At 40.4% G+C, this 20,602-nt stretch overlaps 1 protein-coding gene across 1 annotated transcript in view; it reads right to left on the bottom strand.

The window, feature by feature from the left end:
• TBX4 (T-box transcription factor 4) overlaps positions 1-20,602 on the bottom strand; it is a 326,480-nt gene that overhangs the window by 260,273 nt on the left and 45,605 nt on the right. The window lies entirely within an intron of this gene.

The following is a 20,602-nucleotide window of genomic DNA, read 5'->3' as shown; positions in this document are numbered from 1 at the left end:
CAGTCCAGGGCCTTTACTCACAGATCTTATTATCCAGACCACTTCTGCAGGTAACGGCTGCCCACATTGTACTGTGCTCACCAGGTGAGGAGCTCGGCCAACTCCCAGAAAACTTTGGAGCGCTTCACAGGACCCCCTTTGTGTTTCCTTTCTCTGGCCTTTCTTACCCCACCAGTGACCACTCTTCTGTCCGGCTGCCTCGGGCTTCCTCTTCGTAAACTTGGCACCAGTTTCCCTGACCCTATGTGGTGCCTTCCTAGCGGGTGTAGCGAGGGGCTGCGCCACATAAAATGTCACAGCCTCCAGTTTCTAGCTGAGGGTCCTTTCCCGCCTCCACTAGTTTCAGGGACCAGTCTCCCCCTTTGGCCTGACCCCTCCACGCAGGTGGATTCGGGCGTGCGGTGGCGACTCGCCCGTCCGCACCCCTGGGATCCCTTTGTTCCTCATTCCTGGAGCCTTCTCCTCTCCTCTTCCTTCCTTCTCCCTCTTCCAGGCCTGGGCCTCTGTTACTAGGCCCATCTCCGGAGCAGAGCTTATGCAGAGCCCCTGCTCCCTGTCACTTCTGCTCAGACTTCTCTGCATTGAACTAAGATGGTGCCCACATTTTATTCTCCCTTCTCAATGCACCCAGGAACTGCTTCCTCCCTGCTCCTGCACTACAGGGTTCCCCTTCCTCGGTGTTCCCTCCCCCCACTCCAGCCAGGGACAGGGACTGTCCTGCCCATCTCAGGATCATATTTGTCGCCCTGCCCCACGGCAATGTGGTGTAATGCATGCAGGTGTCGGGGTCATGATCCACACTCCATCCTTACCTGAGAGTGAGATATCACACCTCTGGGTGAGGTGCAATACCTCTGTAGCAACCGAGCCCTCGGGGTGCTACAGTTCCATTTATCTTCAGCCTAGGTGACGTATTGCGATACAGGGCCGTGATTTTGGCTATAAAAGGGTCCCCTAGACCCCTACCCCAAGCTTTTTAAGAGAATAATATATGGCGTGCCAGAAGACTCTATGGAATGCTTTCTCAGCATCTAACGAGAGTATCTAATTACAAATTTTTAACTGCATCTAGCCCAGGAAATACTTTGTGCCTAGTAGCAGTGTCTGCTAGTCAGCGGATTATCCCAGCTGTTAAGCAAGCTACACCACCTGTAGTTTGGACACTTAATTTTTTCAAAGGAAATGCTTTGGGTCCCCGGGATACTCAGTGAAGAGCATCGGGAGGCACCCCAAGGCACAGGGGTTCGGACTGGCGGTAGGACGCCTTGCGGTGGACCGCCAAGCTCGATCCTTATAAAAGCTTTTTAACTGCAGCAGCTTTAGTGGATGCTACTGGAGCTGGAATTCCCGCAGCTGCTGGCATCAGACTTGTCCTCCAATAGATCCTTGTAAAAGGATTTAAAGTGTACTCATTCAAATTAGAGAGACAATTTAAATGAAAAAGCTTAGACCTGCCTCCACCGCAGGGGGGCTCGCTCGACCCACCAGCGGACAGGCACCAGTATTGGGAGAGGGGGGCTGGCCGTCAGGGTCCACCGCAGCTCTCGCACAAACACGGCGACATGGAGGTCGCACGGGCAGGAACAGACTGGCCGTGTCGGCTTCGCACTTTTTTGGTTTTAGAAGGGCATGACATGCCTATATCTGTGTCTCCCCCTCCTTTTACTCCTCCACCTCTTTTCTTTTTGCATGACTATATGTACTTGTCACTTTTCCATGTGTTAGTTGTGTCTTCTGAGCAGTTTGTCAGCTTTTGGACACCTTTGAAGTGTTTTCTATGTGTTTTCTATGTGTTGCTATGTGTTTTTGTTTGCCTGCCATTGGTTTTAACGGTGTTCGAAGGTGTTCGTCGAACAGTTCGACGAACAGTTCGTCGGACATAGAATCATAGAATCATAGAATCATAGAATGGTAGAGTTGGAAGGGACCTCCTGGGTCATCTGGTCCAACCCCCTGCTCAAAGCAGGATTCACTAAATCATCTCAGACAGATGTCTGTCCAGCCTCTGTTTGAAGACGTCCATTGAAGGGGAACTCACCACCTCTCGTGGCAGCCTGTTCCACTCATTAATCACCCTAACTGTCAAAAAGTTTTTTCTAATATCTAATCTGTGTCTCCTCCCATTTAGTTTCATCCCATTGCTTCTAGTCTTTCCTTGTGCAAATGAGAATAAAGATGATCCTTCTACAATGTGACAGCCCTTGACATATTTGTAGACAGCTATTAAGTCTCCTCTCAGTCTTCTTTTTTGCAAGCTAAACATTCCCAAATCCTGCAACCGTTCCTCATAGGACATGGTTTGCAGACCAGTCACCATTCTGGTCGCTCTTCTCTGAACTTGCTCCAGTTTGTCTATGTCTTTTTTAAAATGTGGTGCCCAAAACTGTACACAGTATTCCAGATGAGGTCTGACCAAAGAGGAGTAAAGACCGATAATGACTTCACGTGATCTAGACTGTATGCTTCTGTTAATACATCCCAGAATTGTATTTGCCTTTTTTGCTGCTGCATCACACTGTTGACTCATGTTCAGTCTATGATCTATTAGTATACCTAAGTCTTTTTCACATGTACTGTTGCTTAGCTCTATTCCTCCCATTCTGTATATGCTTTTTTCATTTTTATTGCCCAGATGTAGTACTTTGCATTTTTCCCTGTTAAAAACCATTCTGTTGGTTGCTGCCCACTGCTCCAGTTTATTTAGGTCTTTTTGAATCCTCTCTCTCTCTTCTCTAGTATTAGCTATTCCTCCTAGCTTTGTGTCATCAGCAAATTTAATCAGTTTACCCTCAATTCCTTCATCTAAATCATTGATAAAGATGTTGAACAATACAGGTCCCAGGACGGAGCCCTGTGGTACCCCACTTGAGACATTCATCCAGCTGGATGTGAAGCCATTTACAACCACCCTTTGAGTCCGATCACTAAGCCAGTTATGAATCCACCTAACAGTTGCCTGGTCCATTGCATACTTGGTCATTTTTTCAATAAGGATGATGTGAGATACTTTGTCAAATGCTTTGCTGAAGTCAAGATATACTATATCTACAGCATTTCCCTGATCCACCCAGTCAGTGATTCTGTCATAGAAGGAAATTAAGTTAGTCTGACATGACTTGTTAGTTACAAACCCATGCTGACTCTGGTTAATCACTTCATTCTTATCCATGTACTTACATACATGTTGTTTAATAATTTGTTCAAAGATCTTTCCTGGTATAGAAGTCAGACTCACCGGCCTATAGTTCCCTGGGTCCACCTTCTTCCCCTTTTTGAAGATAGGAACAACATTTGCTCTTCTCCAGTCTTCTGGGACTTCTCCTGTTCTCCAAGAATTTTCAAAGATTATGGAGAGTGGTTCTAAAATTTCTTCTACAATCTCCTTCAGTACTCTGGGGTGTAATTCATCTGGACCTGGAGACTTGAACTCATTTATGTTAGCTAAATATTCCCTCACAATCTTTCTGTTTACTGATAACTTGGATTCCTCTATTCCTTTAAAAGGACAGTGAAGATCAGTTGATGTTACATTTTCTTTCTGAGAGAAAACAGATGCAAAATAGGAATTAAAAAGTTCGGCCTTCTCAACATCCTCTCTTACCATTTCTCCATTTTCATCCTGTAAAAATCCTATAGCATCTTTGACTTTTCTTTTACTTTTGACATACCCCCAAAATCCTTTTTTATTGCTTTTGACATCTCTTGCAAGCCTTAATTCATTGTCAGCTTTAGCTAACCTGATACGTGCCCTGCAGGATCTGCAGACTGCATTATAATCTTCTTTAGATATGCCTCCCTCTTTCCATTTAATAAACATTTCTTTCTTTCTTTTTAGCATGTGTTTAAGTTCTGTGTTCATCCATCCTGGTTTCCTTAAATGCTTCCCATTCTTCCTACTTTTCGGGATTGTTAACGATTGTGCTTTGAGAATCTCCTTTTTAAAAATTTCCCATCCTTCCTGGACATTTTTGTCCTTAAGGACATCCAGCCATTGGATCCCTCCTATTCTCTTTCTGAGTCTCTTAAAATCTGCCTTTCTAAAATCTAACCTTGAAGTTTGAGTCTTCACATGTCTTCCTCCTCTAGTTATCCAAAATTCTATAATAGCATGATCGCTGCCTCCTAGGGTCCCAGCCACCTTTACCTCCTCAACCATTTCCTCCCTGTTTATAAGAATTAGATCCAAAGTAGCAGATCCCCTTGTTTTCTCCCCTACCTTTTGGAAGATAAAGTTGTCAGCAAGAGAGGATAAGAATTTGCTTGACCTGTTAGTTTTACTTGAGAGAGATTCCCAACAAATGTCTGGATAGTTGAAATCTCCCATGACCACTACGTCATATTTTTTGGAGAACTTGGTCATTTGATACATAAAGAGTTCATCCATATCTTCAGCTTGCCCAGGTGGCCTGTAGTAAATGCCTACAATGGTGTCCTTTCCGTTGTTCTCTCCTTGTATTCTTACCCAAACAGTTTCCACAGAACTCCCAGTCTCTGAAGCTTCAATCTCTGTGCAGATATACGCTTTTCTAACATACAATGCAACACCTCCTCCTCGTTTATCAAGTCTGTTTCTTGCAAATAAGTTGTATCCTTTTAGCCTTTTATTCCAATCATGTGTATCGTCCCACCAAGTTTCAGTGATTCCAATGACATCATATTTCTTTTCCTGCGTTAGTACTTCCAATTCTCCTTGTTTGTTGCCCATGCTTTGTGCATTTGTATAAAAACATTTTAGTTTGTGATTGGTTTCTCTTCCTCCCATATTTTTATTATTTAGATTTTTTTGTCTTTGTTCTTTCTTTCCACTTCCAGTAGCAGAGATCTCAATAGTATTTGTCAGCTGTATGGCTTTTTCTAGCCTTTTGCTTCCCTTCCCACATTGTTCTAGTTTAAAGCTCTCCTGATGAGTGTAGCAAGGCGACTTCCAAATACATGTTTTCCAGTCTTCGTAAGGTGCACCCCATCTCTAGCAAGTAGTCGATCGTATAGGTAATTCATTCCGTGATCCAGAAATCCAAATCCTTGTTGACGGCACCATCGACGTAGCCAGTTGTTCACCTGTAGAATCTTATTCCACCTCATTGTTCCATGGCCATCCACTGGGAGGATGGATGAGAAGACCACCTGCGCTCCCAATTCTTTCACTTTCTTGCCTAAGTCTTCAAAGTCACTGCAGATGGTTTCCAGGTCCTTTCTTGCGGTGTCATTTGTCCCCACATGTATTAGCAGGAATGGGTAGTGATCTGTAGGTCTGAAGAGTCTTGATATCCTGTCAGACACATCTTTAATTTTTGCTCCAGGAAGACAGCACATTTCTCTTGAGGTTATGTCTGGTCTGCAGATAGCGGCCTCTGTTCCTCTTAACAGGGAATCCCCCATGACCACCACTCTCCGTTTTTTCTTCACAACATTCTTCTTTCTCCATCCAGGAGGATTCTGAGGGCTTACAAGGTTATTCATTGCTGGCAAAGTCTTATCTTGCTGTATTTCTTCATGGTTCTCCTGCGTGAGAGCCTGGTACTGGTTCCTGAGCAGTATGGGTGCTGACTGCCTCTCGATCCTCCTGCTTCTGTGGGTCACATGCTTCCATTCCTCTGTTTCCTCAGGTGCAGAGAGAATTTCTTCTCTTTCTGAATCATGAAGAGATAATTCTGCTCTGTCTAAGAACTCTTCACCTTCCTTAATGATTTTCAAGGTAGTTAACCTCTCTTCTAGATTTCGCAACTTTTCCTCCAACAGGGACACAAGCTTGCATTTCTGGCATGTGAAGTTTGGCTTTTCCACTGGCAAGTCTGTGAACATGTAGCAGGATATGCAGCTCACCAAATGGCTCCTGGACTCTTCCATGTTCTTATTGTTAATGTTCTGAAAACAGTGAAAAAAGCTTAAAAAAAAGCTTCAAAATGCGCGCGCCAGTAGGCGCGCGGTTTACCGATGTCCTCTTTTCAGCTCCAACAGCCAAAATCCAGTGTTCTTTGAGCTCGCGGAGACTCTTCACTTACCCCAAAATGCAGTGGGAATATGCAAATTATCTCCTCAGGACTCCTCCCCTGGTTTACTGATGTCCTCTTTTCAGCTCCAACAGCCAAAATCCAGTGTTCTTTGAGCTCGCGGAGACTCTTCACTTACCCCAAAATGCAGTGGGAATATGCAAATTATCTCCTCAGGACTCCTCCCCTGGTTTACCGATGTCCTCTTTTCAGCTCCAACAGCCAAAATCCAGTGTTCTTTGAGCTCGCGGAGACTCTTCACTTACCGCAAAATGCAGTGGGAATATGCAAATTATCTCCTCAGGACTCCTCCCCTGGTTTACCGATGTCCTCTTTTCAGCTCCAACAGCCAAAATCCAGTGTTCTTTGAGCTCGCGGAGACTCTTCACTTACCCCAAAATGCAGTGGGAATATGCAAATTATCTCCTCAGGACTCCTCCCCTGGTTTACCGATGTCCTCTTTTCAGCTCCAACAGCCAAAATCCAGTGTTCTTTGAGCTCGCGGAGACTCTTCACTTACCCCAAAATGCAGTGGGAATATGCAAATTATCTCCTCAGGACTCCTCCCCTGGTTTACCGATGTCCTCTTTTCAGCTCCAACAGCCAAAATCCAGTGTTCTTTGAGCTCGCGGAGACTCTTCACTTACCCCAAAATGCAGTGGGATACGGGTGTTCGACGAACCGAACCGAACTCGAACACTACGGGGGTGGCTCAACACTACTCTTGATATATTATATAGCATTGTGTAGTTACAATTGCTCATATTGCCTTTCTAACCAGTTACGTAATTGTTCACTTTTCTATTAGGTCTATGACATCAAGTGATTAAAAACTGATTAACTGAATTCTTCTATGCTCTATATAGAAACAATAAGTCCCTTTTCCTTGCATTTTTATTAGAAGTACAATTCTACTCATTGCAAAGTCCTTGGTGGGCGTGGAGTGGGGAGAAGAGGAGCAGCTGGGTCAGGAGTTGAAGAAGGGGATAACTTATGCAGGGTAAAGAGACTTCCTGTTTCTGCATAGAGCTTATAATGATTTAGCTAGTCTGTTTTTAATCACATGATGTCATAGACCTACTGGAAAACAGAAGAATTGGGTAGAATGGAAAATGAGCAATTGTAAGTACACAATGCTATATAATAAGATGATTGCAATATAGTAAGAGGGAAAAAACTTTAAAGGGAGTGCTTCTTTAAATGTGCTACATTGGTGATATTCCTGAATATCCAAGTGATCATTGCAGCCAATCACATGCCTTAGCTGTACAATTCTGAGGCCAGTAATTGGCTGCAGCAGTCATATGTATAGTTGACATCATCACTTGTTTACTTTGCTGTAGCATTGATGTCTCTATTGATGTGACCACTGCAGTCAATCATTGGCTTAGTAGTCATCAGCTGAGGTCAGTAATTAGCAGCAGCAATGAAATGTGTAATTGAGGACTTCATTGCTGCAGTACAATAAACATAGCTAGGTAATAATTACAGAGGCAGTGGCGTTGGAATTGAGCAAAGGGGATTTGGCCCTTTTATTTACTTTTTGGCATTTCCCCCCGAAGCCCATTTTTTTTCTGATATTTCAAAATGCCTGTTATAATCTTTTTAATAGATCGTTTGTTACCTATTATGACTAGACATGAGTGGATTTGACAAGATTCAAATAAGCCAAAGTGCGAGAATTTTACCAAGAAGTTCGATTTGCAGCGAATTTATTCTCCGCAAATTGAATGTCCCTTATTATGCTCTAGGGTCTGATGAAACCTCACAGCATAATAAAGGTAATATGTAGAAAAAAAATAAAAAAACAACTAATACTCACCTCAGCACCTTTTATTATCACTGCCTTGTGCTGAAACTCTGGGCATTTTCACGCTAGGCCAGGACTTCCGGTTGAAGCCAGGTCTGCACAACCCTGTCATAAGGTCATGGTGCTAGCCTGCCACCATTTTGCTGAATTCTGGCTTAGCTAATTACAAAAAAATTGCATTATGTATGGAGCATGGAGTTTTGTAAAATTGAATAGAATTCAATTCCACTCGAATACATTTTCCCAGCTTTAATTATGATCTTAAATTTTTTTGGTTTTCTAGATAGATAGATAATTCAGCATGCTACTATATTCTGACTGTCAAAAGGCAATAGAAATGTCATGAAAAATAAATGTGAACAGAGACTTATGAATAAATGCAATCAACATCTGTGATTAAAAACAGCTTTGGATTTTATCCTCATTATTATTGTATTCATTAGAGATGATCAAATCTTTTGAAATTTGAAATTGCCAGGTTCCCAAAAATTCGATTTGCAGCCAATAAATTGCCCTGAAAAGACATGAATGACACTCTTAGGTCTTCTAGGGCTGTATCTAACCACATTCAATCACTTTATCATACACACAGCCTTAGTAATGTCAAGGTGCCTTCACCATTAAAATGAATGGTAAGTAGTAAATAACAGTCCATTTAATAACACAATGCACTAACAGTCTTTCATATTTTTAAAATAAAAAAGGGTATAAAAATTATCCCTTTTAATCATTTGAGATCAGGCAGACCATTTTGTGCAGAACACCGTCTGCTATGAATTAGACAAGGGATGGGCCGAATATTGTATAGCGCCCACTGTTTCTTCCCACTAATATTGGGGCAAAGAGGCCAATTGCAAGTGCCACTGCCCACCTTAACAAAAACAATTGCACAAGAAATGAAAAAACTCAGTATGGTCACAGAGAATACATTTTCTGAAAATCGAATTTCTCGTTAAAATCAGTACAATTTGAATCTCATAAGATCTGCTCATCTCTACTCCTTACACTTAGAATAGTCTAGATTCACATAGATAAACATTATCATAACTAGCATGCTTATTTTCAGGTAATAAACTATATATAGTTTGAAGTCGACTGATAGATTTATGAAATATTAATTCCTATAGAACTGTGATGTTCTTAAATACAGTTTTAGTTTGCTGAATGACCCACTTTGACCATTTGCAAAAGGGGAATCTGCTAGCTCTAAATGAAAATAGTTTTGGTTTAAAAAATCTCCCCAAATTTTTTGTTCATATAACTTCTGTCCTCCTACAGTTTGTGGCACAATATTGGCCCCTTTCAGTACCCAAACACAGGTAGGACCATTACTTCTGCACCCCCATATCTACACCCAAGAAGTTTTTAACTAAGATTTATAGACTACTATTGTATGGCGCTATTGATACTAATAATCTTTCACTTGGTTTTTACCATTCTAGGTGTTTTCCTTGTGTTTTCTGTAATACTAATAATTTAATAGTTCAGAACTACAAGATTTATAAAAAACTAAAAAAAGAACAATATTTATGAACTATAACTTTTCTCTTATGATCACCATATTCTCCATATGAAAAGATCAAAGTGATTTTGACAAAGTCCCAAATTTCTCAGAGAATTCATTGTCTGTCGTCCCTTACTACTCTTATCACTCACGCCAGTCTACAATGACGTTCTGTATACAAAGTAATTGACGTTAGCTTTGAAGTATGGGATTAGACCTTGCCAGATCCCAGCCTCAGAATAACAAACAATACAGGTTCAACAGGAGTTCTCATCAGTGATTCATTTTTCAAGCCCAATTTCACTGCCACTTACACAAGAAACATTGAACTCGTAGTCATTGCATAGATAGAGGAGATTTATCTGGTGTCCTAGTGACTGGAGGGTCAGACAGTTTGGAAAATTCCATTTTTAGGAGTTTATAGTCAAATTTTGCTGGCTTAGATTGTTTTATCAGTCCTTTCAAAGGCATTGTTTTGTTCCATGTGTGTGAATGGACTAACCATAAAGCTCTTTAAACCATTCAGCTTTCTTTCTCCTTTTATGTTCATATTCTACATTGACTAGTAACCAAAAACAGAATGATATAATTTTTTTATATTTTATGTCAATGGAAAAGTCCTAAGGACTGTTTATTTCAATACATTTCAGTACATTGTGTTAAGACTTCCTTTTTGCCCTATACCATTGGCATTGTAAAAGGTAATTTTTGGTGCAGTGGATACATAAAAGTATTATAGTAAAGCACCATAATGTAGTTATCATTCTAATGAACTGTATGCAGTTGAAAAACAGATATACAATTTTATGGCTGTTGTTCTTTTTTCAGCATTATTAAGCCAGGAATGTCCAACATTTTGCTCATTATTCCTATCTGTCTGGTTTTAATCAATATTTCTCAGGCTTTGAAGGCATAACATGTGGTAGAAACTGTGATGTTAATAGTGTTTCTTCTTGTGTTGTAAAATAGGACTTTAGAATTAAATATTCATATACTTGCTATGATTTTGTGTATTTTCTTACTAAACCTAAAGACTTACTTCAAAATCAAAAATGTAAAATTGAATGTACAACCAGATAATTTCCCCAAGAGAAAAATAAGTAGCAAAAAAGTTGTAATTGTAATTAATATGCATGTCTTTCAAACATTAATGTCAAATATGAAAGATATGTTCAACTGAAATATCTAATTATGCCTAGTACAATCAAACAAACTTTCTTTCAGCATTAGCTTTACACATTGGTTTTGCTGCACTATATATTTTTCCCGACATCAGTTGATATAAGTTTTTAATCTATTTCCCATGCCGTAAAAGGATTTTCAAGATTTTTTAAAAATGGCAGAAAGTAGAGGATGCATTAAAATATGAAATAATTGCCAAGAAAATGTCCCAGCACATCAGACCAAGTCGGACTTTGACCAAGTCTTGACTACCCAGCCTCATAGTTTGTCCATGAGTAGTGACTACTGACTAGCATCACATTCCGAGGTCAGAATTCCAGTAGGGTAGCAGATCAAGACTAAGGGGATAGGCAAATGGATGGTTAGAGGCAAAGTCCAAGGTCGGGTAGCAAGAGATCAGAGACAGAACAACGAATAACAAGCCAAACAAAAAAAAAAGAAAACTCACAATACTGACAGCTCAGTATGCACCTGCCCCAGATTGGACGGCTGAGCTGCCACTCACCACACTCAGTGTAGGAATTGTGACATTTTAGCTGTTTTGCAGCGGTGATGTTCTAAATACTATCACGTATATAGAGATGAACAGGTTGATCCGCAGAGGATCAAGTTCTATTTCCCTAAATTTGTGGTTTCATGCAAATTTAAACATTTTGAGGTTCAATTCGCTATTCATGAAAGAAAACTTTCCCAGCACCAGTTCCCACACTGCTAAAGCATCATAGAGCGGCTAACATCATTTTGTGTTGCTGCATGGGCCTCCCCATGAGCCCTGCAACTATGATGTCTTACAGACTATAATACCTTGTAAATTATTGGTCAGTACCTGGACCATCATTTATTTGCAGCTCCCAGTGGAGCACAGTTTATGTGTCATTTTCCATCTCCAGAGTCACTATGTATGTCTCTTCTGTAGTGTGTAAGTGTGATCAGTGGGGTCATCCCTCTCTGTCTCTAACCTGTAGAGCATAAGTTCTTATGATCAGCAGGGTCCTCTCTATTTCTCTCACCTGTAGAGTGTAAGCTCTTATGGTCAGCAGGGTCCTCTCTATTTCTCTCACCTGTAGAGTGTAAGCTTTTATAGTCAATGGGGTCCTCTGTTTCTCTTTCCTGTAGATCAAAAGGTCAGTGGGTTCTCTCTTTCCTTTACCCCATGTGTATTTTCCAAGCAATTACAAGCTTTCCAGTACTGAGGTTTGTGCAAATTTATTCGTTTGCTGAGATAAATCATTAAGACATTACTATAGGAAAGAATTAGTTAAGCTAACCATAAATAAACTTGAGGTTTTGGTCAGCTGTTATCAATCTCAGCTCCTCCATAAACATACAAGCATGAAATGACATGGCATCATGTTTGTTCTCAATAGGAATGGTGATGTTATTGGCTTTCAGGCATCTCTACCACCACTTATTTCTGGGAAAAAAAATGATTCAAGTTGAAATTCAGACTGGTAAATCCTTGTTTCTTCTGATGAAAGACATTGGAGGTTTTTGGCCAGAGCCCATACATACCAGATTGTCAGTGGATCTAAATTTACAACTTGTAATGAAGTTAAAACTTGCTAATAGGGAAGAGCAGACCCATGGAAGTTTGGGTTCTGGTACCCAACCCAAACTTTTTTCCAAAGTTCGATTCGGGTACCAGAACTGTAGCCGAACTTGAACAAGAACCCAAACCCCATTGAAAATAATGGGGACCCAAACTTTTGAGCTTGTAAAAAATTCTCTCTCTCTGCAACAGACTTCCCCCGGAACTCTGAACATTGCAACAGACTTCTGGGAGAAGTCCATACTTAGAATTTAGCACTAGACACCAACTGTCCAGTACGAACTCCAAACTTTCAAGTTCGGGTTCACTCATTTCTACTTGCTAATGTTAATAGCTATAACTGTCCTTAAAGGTATATTATACCCTAGGGGTTTAATTCATGTGCCTAAAAATTCCTGTGGGATTCATAATCTGTGCTTGTGCTGCATGTATCATTATGTTGCATGAATAAGTAGTACGTTAATGCAGCCCATAAAGAATTGCTTTTTATTACCCTTCTTTACATGCACTAGTAACTGCTAACGTGAAAGATGAAAACCCCTTTCTGGACTTCCAAAACTGTTATCACCCCTTCGCCAAGGATTGTCAATAAAATTTAGTTCTGTGAGGAGTGAGCAATCCCTTAACAATATCACAAATTGTAAATTGGACTAGAGCTGGCTATACATTTTAGATATCTACTTAACTTTGGTTGATCGCAGTTCCTCCTCCTGACCTCAAACACATGCATATGTATGTGTTCTCAAAGCAGAGAGGGTAGTAAACTGCTATCATACACCAATATAATAATAATTTTTATTTATATAGCGCCAAAATATTCCGCAGCACTTACAACAATTACAGGAGGAGTGAGGGTCCTGCTTGAAAGTTTACAATGTATATGGAAATAGGGGGACACAATAGGTAGAACATGGTCATCAGCCAGTATCTGTCTAAGTGCAGATGAATAGGCAGGAGAAGGTTAAGATGAACACTTAGGAGGGAACAGGCGAGAGTTAGGTTAGTGAGTTGACATGATAGGCTTGTCTAAACAGATCCGACAGTAAGCTTAAAAATATAGGGGCTAGATATTAATCGGTTTGTTTGGGGTAGTGCATTCCATAAAACTGGCCCAGCATGAGAGAAGTCTTGGAGGGGGAGGTGCGATGTTTGGATTATAGAGGATTTTAGCCTTAGATCAGTTGCAGAACAGAGGGCATGGGAAAGGTGATAGACAGAAATGAGGGATGAAATATTGGGCAGTGTAGAATTGTGAAGAGCTTTGTAGGAGACAGAGATGAGTTTGTATTGTATTCTGTAGCGAATGGGTAATCAGTACAATGACTGGCACAGGGTAGAGGCGTCGGTGAAGCGACCTGATAAAAATATGACCCTGACCCAGGATGGATTGGAGAGGAGACAGTTAGATTAGAGGGAGACCGATCAGAAGAGAGTTGCAATAGTCCAGATGAGAGTGAATGAGAGTGACAGTAAGAGTTTTTGTAGTTTCAAAGGTGAGAAAAGGTCAGATTCTGGAGATGTTTTTAAGGTGCAGGTGACACAAGCAAGTGAGAGATTGTGTATGGGGAATACAGGAAAGTTGTGTGTCAAATATGACCCCAAGAGAGCGAGTGTGCTTCTTGGGAGTTGAGGTTGTACTCCTCAAGGAAATTAAATCAGGTATAGGTAGGTTAGTAAAAGGAGGAAGAAACACAAGGAGTTCAGTTTTGGAGAGATTCAGTTTCAGATAGAGGGACATGTTGTTAGAGACAGCAGAAAGACAATCACTAGTATTTTGTATTAGAGTGGAGGTGATGTCAAGTGAAGAGGTGTATAGTTGGGTGTCATCAGCATAGAGATGATGCTGGAAACAAAATCTGCTGACGGTTTGTCCAATAGGGGCAGTATATAAGGAGAAGAGGCGGGGGCCTAGGACTGAGCATTGAGGAACCCCGATAATAAGGGAAAATTAGAGGAAGAAGAGAACCGCCACAAGATTGCGTGAAGAGTGGTCAGAGAGATAGAAGAAGAACAAGGAGAGAATGGTGTACTTGATGCCCATAGAGCAGAGCATAGTGAGGAGGAGCTGGTAATCCACAGTGTCAAATGTGGCAGAGAGATCCAGGAGAATCAGCAGGGAGCAGTGACCTTTGGATTTTGCTGTTAGTAGGACATTAGAGACTATAGTGAGGGCAGTTTCAGTAGAGTGTGAAGAGCGGAAACCAGATTGTAAAGGGTCGATAAGAGAGTTATCTGAGAAATAGCGGATGAGATGAGAGTGGACCAAGCGTTCCAGGAGGTTAGAGATGAAAGGAAGATTAGAAACGGGTCTGTAGTTAGCAGCGCAGTTCTGGTCCAGGGATGGCTTTTTAAGTAAAAGGGTTATGACGGCATGTTTGAATGAAGAGGGAAATATACCTGAAGAAAGAGTGAGGTTAAATATTTTAGTTAGGTGGGTAGTGACAGCTGGGAAAAGGACAGAAAGAGATGTGAGGGAACTGTTGCAGGTTGTAGGGTGTGAGGCAGTGAGGGGAATTATATGCGAGGGACGGTATGTATCCCCCAGAATGCGCATAGAAGCATATTGAACCCGCTGGAGTGCATTGCAATCACAGGCACAGCTGTGGTTGCAGTGCAGAATAAAAGTAAGTTTGGACTTGGTCAAGCTATTTGACCAAGGCAGATTTAGTAAAACCCGGCATGGGCTTTTATTCTTGGAGTGGACTACAGGATGGCAGTGGGGCGGTCCACTCCCTCCAGTCCGGGTCTTCCATGTGGCTCATGTCCACAGTTCTCATTTAAAAACCTGCAGCAAAGGTTTGGGTGTGTCAGTGGTTTGTTTGCAAGCTTCAGAGCAGGAGGCTCGGTGCACAGCAAGCTTGTGTGAAGGCATAACGCAGGCCTGTGAAGGCAAAGCAACTGACTCACCTCAGAGCAAGACGGAGCGGCCATTGCCCACGGCAACTAGTTTATACGGACTGTTTGGAGTACCTGGCTGCGATCCAGAAGACACCATTTGCATTTAAATTGTGAGTTTTGTAAATAAAAGACATTTAAGTTGAACTTTCCTTGGGTCACGGCCTCATTACCGCACAGTGTGAACACCGCTGCACTAGAAGGGCGAGACGACGTGATAAGTCTGGTCACTTCTTCTGTGACAGGCTCAAAGATGGAAAGTGAGCTTGAGGTGCGGGAGGGAAGGGGATCCAGGCTCTGAGGGGATTGTGAAAAGATGTCTTGATGGATATGATTGATTTTTTGTAGGAAATAATTGGCCAGATCGTCAGCGCTTAGGTTGGTGACGGGAGTCTGTACTTTAGGGTGCAGGAGGGAGTGTAAGGTTTCAAAGAGTCATTTTGGATTGTTGGCTAGAGATGTGATGAGGGTGTATGCTTATCTCCCTTATAAATGAAAAGATTTGGCATGATAAAATTTACCCTTTTTTTCCTAACATCTGCTTTTGAAGGGAGAATCTCTTTATATATTAGATGGGCAGCTGATCCCACCGAAGTTTGCAGACCTGATTGACATTTATCCAATGTGGCCACCTTTACATTTACCTAGAATTGCATAGGAAATTTTGATGACTTTTTTGAAGGATATTTTATTTACTGTAAGCTAAACCCAACAGATTGCTAACCGATAACTCTTGTCTTTGCTATTGCTTTACTATTTTAATTCATATACAATTAGACAGTTCTCATGCATCAACGGTAACCACTATAGTAGTGCCACTGCTCCAAGCTGTGAAAACTAGACTGCATATCAATGACACAAAGCATGCATGAGATTTAAAGCCTACTTTCTCTACAGTTAAGTCCTTCACTATAAATCAACAGAATTAATTTTGTATAGAAATAATAATACTGGCTAGGATGGCTACACAATATTAAATCTTGGTATGGAGCCTTTTCAAAACAAAACTAAACAGTAAAGATTCCAGAATAAGCTTACTAGTACTTTTTCTGATCAGTAAACCATGCCTGTGTGTGTATGTATGTATGTTCTGGCATACATTTCATTTCTGTTAATTATTTCAGAGGTGGCTAGCTTTTAGGTGCAATTGAGGACAAGCAAAATTTTAACAGGCAGCAAAAGTAGAGCTGTGTATATGGTTCTTCTCTAGTAAAAGTTAAAATATAAGATACTTTTAAAAAAAATATGATTTTATTCAAAAACAAATATGAAACCATGTCATCTGAATTCTCTTTCATATAATGAGGTAAGGGGATGACATACAAGGATATTTAAAAGTAAGATACTTAGGGCTTGATTAATTAAGACTGGCATTAATTCTTAATAAAGGGTGCACAGGAGTAGGATGTGCTGAATTCTGTAAGAGGAGCACCTTACAACTGCTGTGTGCCTCTGCCAGAAATGTTACTCCAGCCATTGGCATAAATTTTGATGAATTAATTAAATGGGCTTCGCCACGCCCCATCCTAACCCAGTTACACCCACTTTGGCAAAGCTGAGCAGGTCTGACGTAAAAATTGCACAATTTTTTGAGCAACCTCGAGTTTTGCAAACTTTTTCCAACATTTAAAAGTGTTTTATGCTAAGTATGACAAAAGCTCCTTGGTGAATCAGGCTCTTAAAGTGTTGAAAGCCAACCACTAGAGCATGGTTATAGCATATGTGTCTTGATAATATTGGGCCAATAAAAAAAGTCCACTGTTAGGAGATGTATGACCAATTTCTATTAAAATTGTTTTATTAAAATTTTATTGCCAGTTTTTTTAATAATAATTAACTCTCTAGACTTCTAGAAGTTTCCTAGAATATTAATATTTGTTTTATTTCAATATTGTGACGTAACTTTTCTCAATAGCCCCTGCTCGCTATGCATGTTTGCAGTAAGACACTTTTTGAAATACTAATTACTAAACAATTTTCTTGGAGAGTACCCATGTATAAAGACAATGAACAACCATCATTTGGGTTTTAGTATTAAAGGCTGTTCTACCATTCCATCTATTATCAACCATTACATTGATTCATAATCATAGTGCACATTCATAAGCATTGGATTTAAATATAGGAATGGTGTTTCTGAAACCTCCTTTGGATTTTGGGCTGAACCTCTGAAAGAAACATGCTAGTAATTTCCGTGGAATCCATATAGAAAACAATAAATGGGCTAGTCCTCATTGGATATAAAGAACTCTAATGGCAGAAATTCGATTTCCAGCCATGTTTTCTATGTCAGTGAATTCTATAATAAATAATAGTCATGACTAAATCTGCAAAGATTTGGATTTGGCCAATCTCTATAGTCAATTTTCTATACAATATGCATTTTTCTAAGGTTTGAGGAGAATTCAATTCCATTAGAAAACAAATGTTCATCTATAGTAAATATGTGTCAAATTGAATCTTATGTTTGAACTTACCCTAAAGGGCTCTTATTAGAAATTATCTGTAAAAAGCAGAATGTTGTCCAGTTTTAACCCCTTAAGCCCCGGAGCATTTTTCGTTTTTGCATTTTCGTTTTTGCTCCCCTTGTTCCCAGAGCCATAGCGTTTTTATTTTTTGGTCAATATGGCCATGTGAGGGCTTATTTTTTGCGGGACGAGTTGTACTTTTCAATGCCATTACTAGTTTTACCATATCCTGTACGGGAAAACGGGAAAAAAATTCCAAGTGCGGTAAAATTGCAAAAAAAGTGCAATACCACAGTTGTTTTTTATTTATTTTTTTTACCACGTTCACTGAATGCTAAAACTGACCTGCCCTTCTTATTCTACAGGTCATTACGAGTTCATAGACACCAAACATGTATAGGTTCTTTTATATTTAAGTGGTGAAAAAAAAATCCAAAATTTGGTAAAAAAAAAAATAAAAAAATAGCGCCATTTTCTTAGACCCGTAGCGTCTCCATTTTTCGTGATCTGGGGCTGGTTGATGGCTTATTTTTTGCGCGCCGGGCTGACGTTTTTATTGATAACATTTGGGGTAGATCCGATGTTTTGATCGCCCGTTATTGCATTTTATTGCAATTTTGCGGAGACCAAAAAACGTAATTCTGGCGTTTAGAATTTTTTTCTCATTACGCCGTTTACCAATCGGATTAATTCTTTTTTTATATTGATAGATCGGGCGATTCTGAACGCGCCAATACCAAATATGTGTATGTGGGTTTTTTTTTTATATATATTTTATTTTGAATGGGGCGAAAGGGGGGTGATTTAAACTTTTATATTTTTTTATTTTTTTTTATATTTTTAAAAACTTTTTTTTTTTACTTTTTGCATGCTTCTATAGTCTCCATAGGAGACTAGAAGCAGCAACTATCCGATCGCCTCTGCTACATACAGGGGAAGAGCAGGTCCCCTGCATGCAGCAGAAATGGTCCTGTGCTATGAGCGCCGACCACTAGGTGGCGCTCATAGCGACAAGATCATGACAACCACAGGCGTCTGCTGCAGACCCTGGGTTGTCATGCACGCCCATCGGTGACCCGCGATCACGTGACAGGGTCGCCGGTCGGCGGGGCTTATGACGCGCTACCCGGAAGCGCGCGTTAAATGCTGCTGTCGGAGATTGACAGCAGCATTTAACATGTTAACAGCCGCGGGTGGATCGCGATTCCACCCGCGGCTGTTGCGGGCACATGTCAGCTGTAAGAATCAGCTGACATGTGCTCCGTTCAGTGAGGGCTCAGCGCAGCAGCCCTCACTGAACGGAGGGATCGCAAATATGCGTACTAATACGTCCCCGGTAAGTAAGGGGTTAATCTCTGACTTGAATTGTAGCAGTTATGTGTATATTTTAGTGGACATTTATTACTATGCTCATTTAAAGCACATAGATGCCAATTCATCAGGACTGGAGTAGTTCACGCTTCTGCTACACCAGTCTTGCTAGAGCAGAAAGCGGCAATTTCATTAAGAGGTGCATGCCACTTAATGAATTTGGCGCAAGTTCTGAGTGGCATGCACCTCCGAGCACCAGGCTAGAAATGCGACTGTAAAAGCATTGCTGGCATATAAAACGCTGTGACATTTGATTAATTTGATGGGCTGGTGTGACTACACCCACATCCTATCCCTGCTTCTTCCCAGTTCCTCTATTTTCAACAGAATGAAAATGCAAAAGTTGGAAAATTTTGTGCAATTCCATAATGTGCAAAACTTTTGTGACTTTTCAAAGCTTTTATGCCACTTTTCTGGCGTAAAAACTTTGATGAATTGGCCCCCATATTGAACATAAATCAAAAGATGACATATTGGCAGAAGTACTACACCCAAAGTATTTCAAGTAGTTATATCTCAGAATAAAAGTCAAGTATGTGGAAGAAAATCCACATTATTTATATGCCCTAAATAATTTTTTACAGCAAAAGGTGAAGAGCCCCATTTTTGACCAACTAATAACCACTGGTTCTTTGCGTTAATAATAATGTAAGATGTCTTCTGTTCTTATAATGATCATGTCTGTATTACACAATTTTACATTGAGGAGACCATACACCTTCAATAACTGACCTCTTTTACTACCTTATTCTTCATTTCACATGCACATATGTTTTGAATTAAAGGGCAAGGTGAGGGAACCATTTCTGAAGGTGGCTATCTCCTGAAAACAAAAGGATGGGACTTTCAAATTCTATATGTCTGATGCTCATTCCCCATGAGAACTCAAGAGGACCCCACACACATTGGATAGTCAATTGGCCCTGGTAAAATCTGTGGGTTTTGTCAACTTTTTTCTAACATGTTTAGCCTTTTAAACTAACAGCAAATTGATAAAAACTCCACTCATATCACATTAATTTTGGCCCAGCTCTAGTAAATGATGCATGTTTTGAATGTGAAAATATACCACCTATAGACAATGTTGATAACTATACATAGATATAATTGTATTAATTTTCTTCCAATAGGCTATGTTCATGCTACTTTGCAGAAGTCAATTGGGCTTTCCTATGGCCATTCTGACCCCTTTTATAGCAAGATTAGCATGGTTTTCTGAAATACCTGAAACTGGACAAAGTTGGACAGATTCCCTTGCCTCCTAATAACAATTATGTCAAGGTTAAGTTACCATACCACACTTCATGACTAAGAATTATAATATATTTTCTATGCAATACACAGCATATTTGACATTTACACGTGTAATGCTTAATAATGATCTTCTTAATCACTTGACAACAACTTTGGATTCCCTTTTTATGAGACTATTTTGACTATAGTAAGATGTAGCACTGCAATCTTTACCAATAGGGCAGGTACAGACGGCCGTAGATTCTCTCAACCAAGAGAACTGGGTCAATTAGGCAAATTACACTCTGGTCAAACTCTGATCAGAGTGTCATTTGCATAATCATATTGTGATCCTATTCACTCGGATGAGGAGAAGATAGAGAAACAAAATTTCTCTATCTTCTCCATTGTGTGAGTGCGCAGATGTTTTCAACCCCCTTATTGACTTGCACAGTCAAGTGCGATCCGAATATTAGATCAAACTCAAGCATGCAACGATTTTTTCCTCACAGTTTCTGTCTGAGGAAAAAAATCAGACATGTGCATGTCCTCATTGAATAATATTGGTCCGAGTGCAATTGATGTTTTGTCAGATCGCAC

The sequence above is a fragment of the Phyllobates terribilis genome, unplaced genomic scaffold (assembly GCF_046119375.1).
Source record: "Phyllobates terribilis strain yellow unplaced genomic scaffold, ASM4611937v1 Scaffold_2__4_contigs__length_985480577, whole genome shotgun sequence".
Classification (NCBI taxonomy): Eukaryota; Metazoa; Chordata; class Amphibia; order Anura; family Dendrobatidae; genus Phyllobates; species Phyllobates terribilis.
Note: the sequence above shows the minus strand (reverse complement) of the source record. Positions and strands in the feature narration are given on the sequence as shown.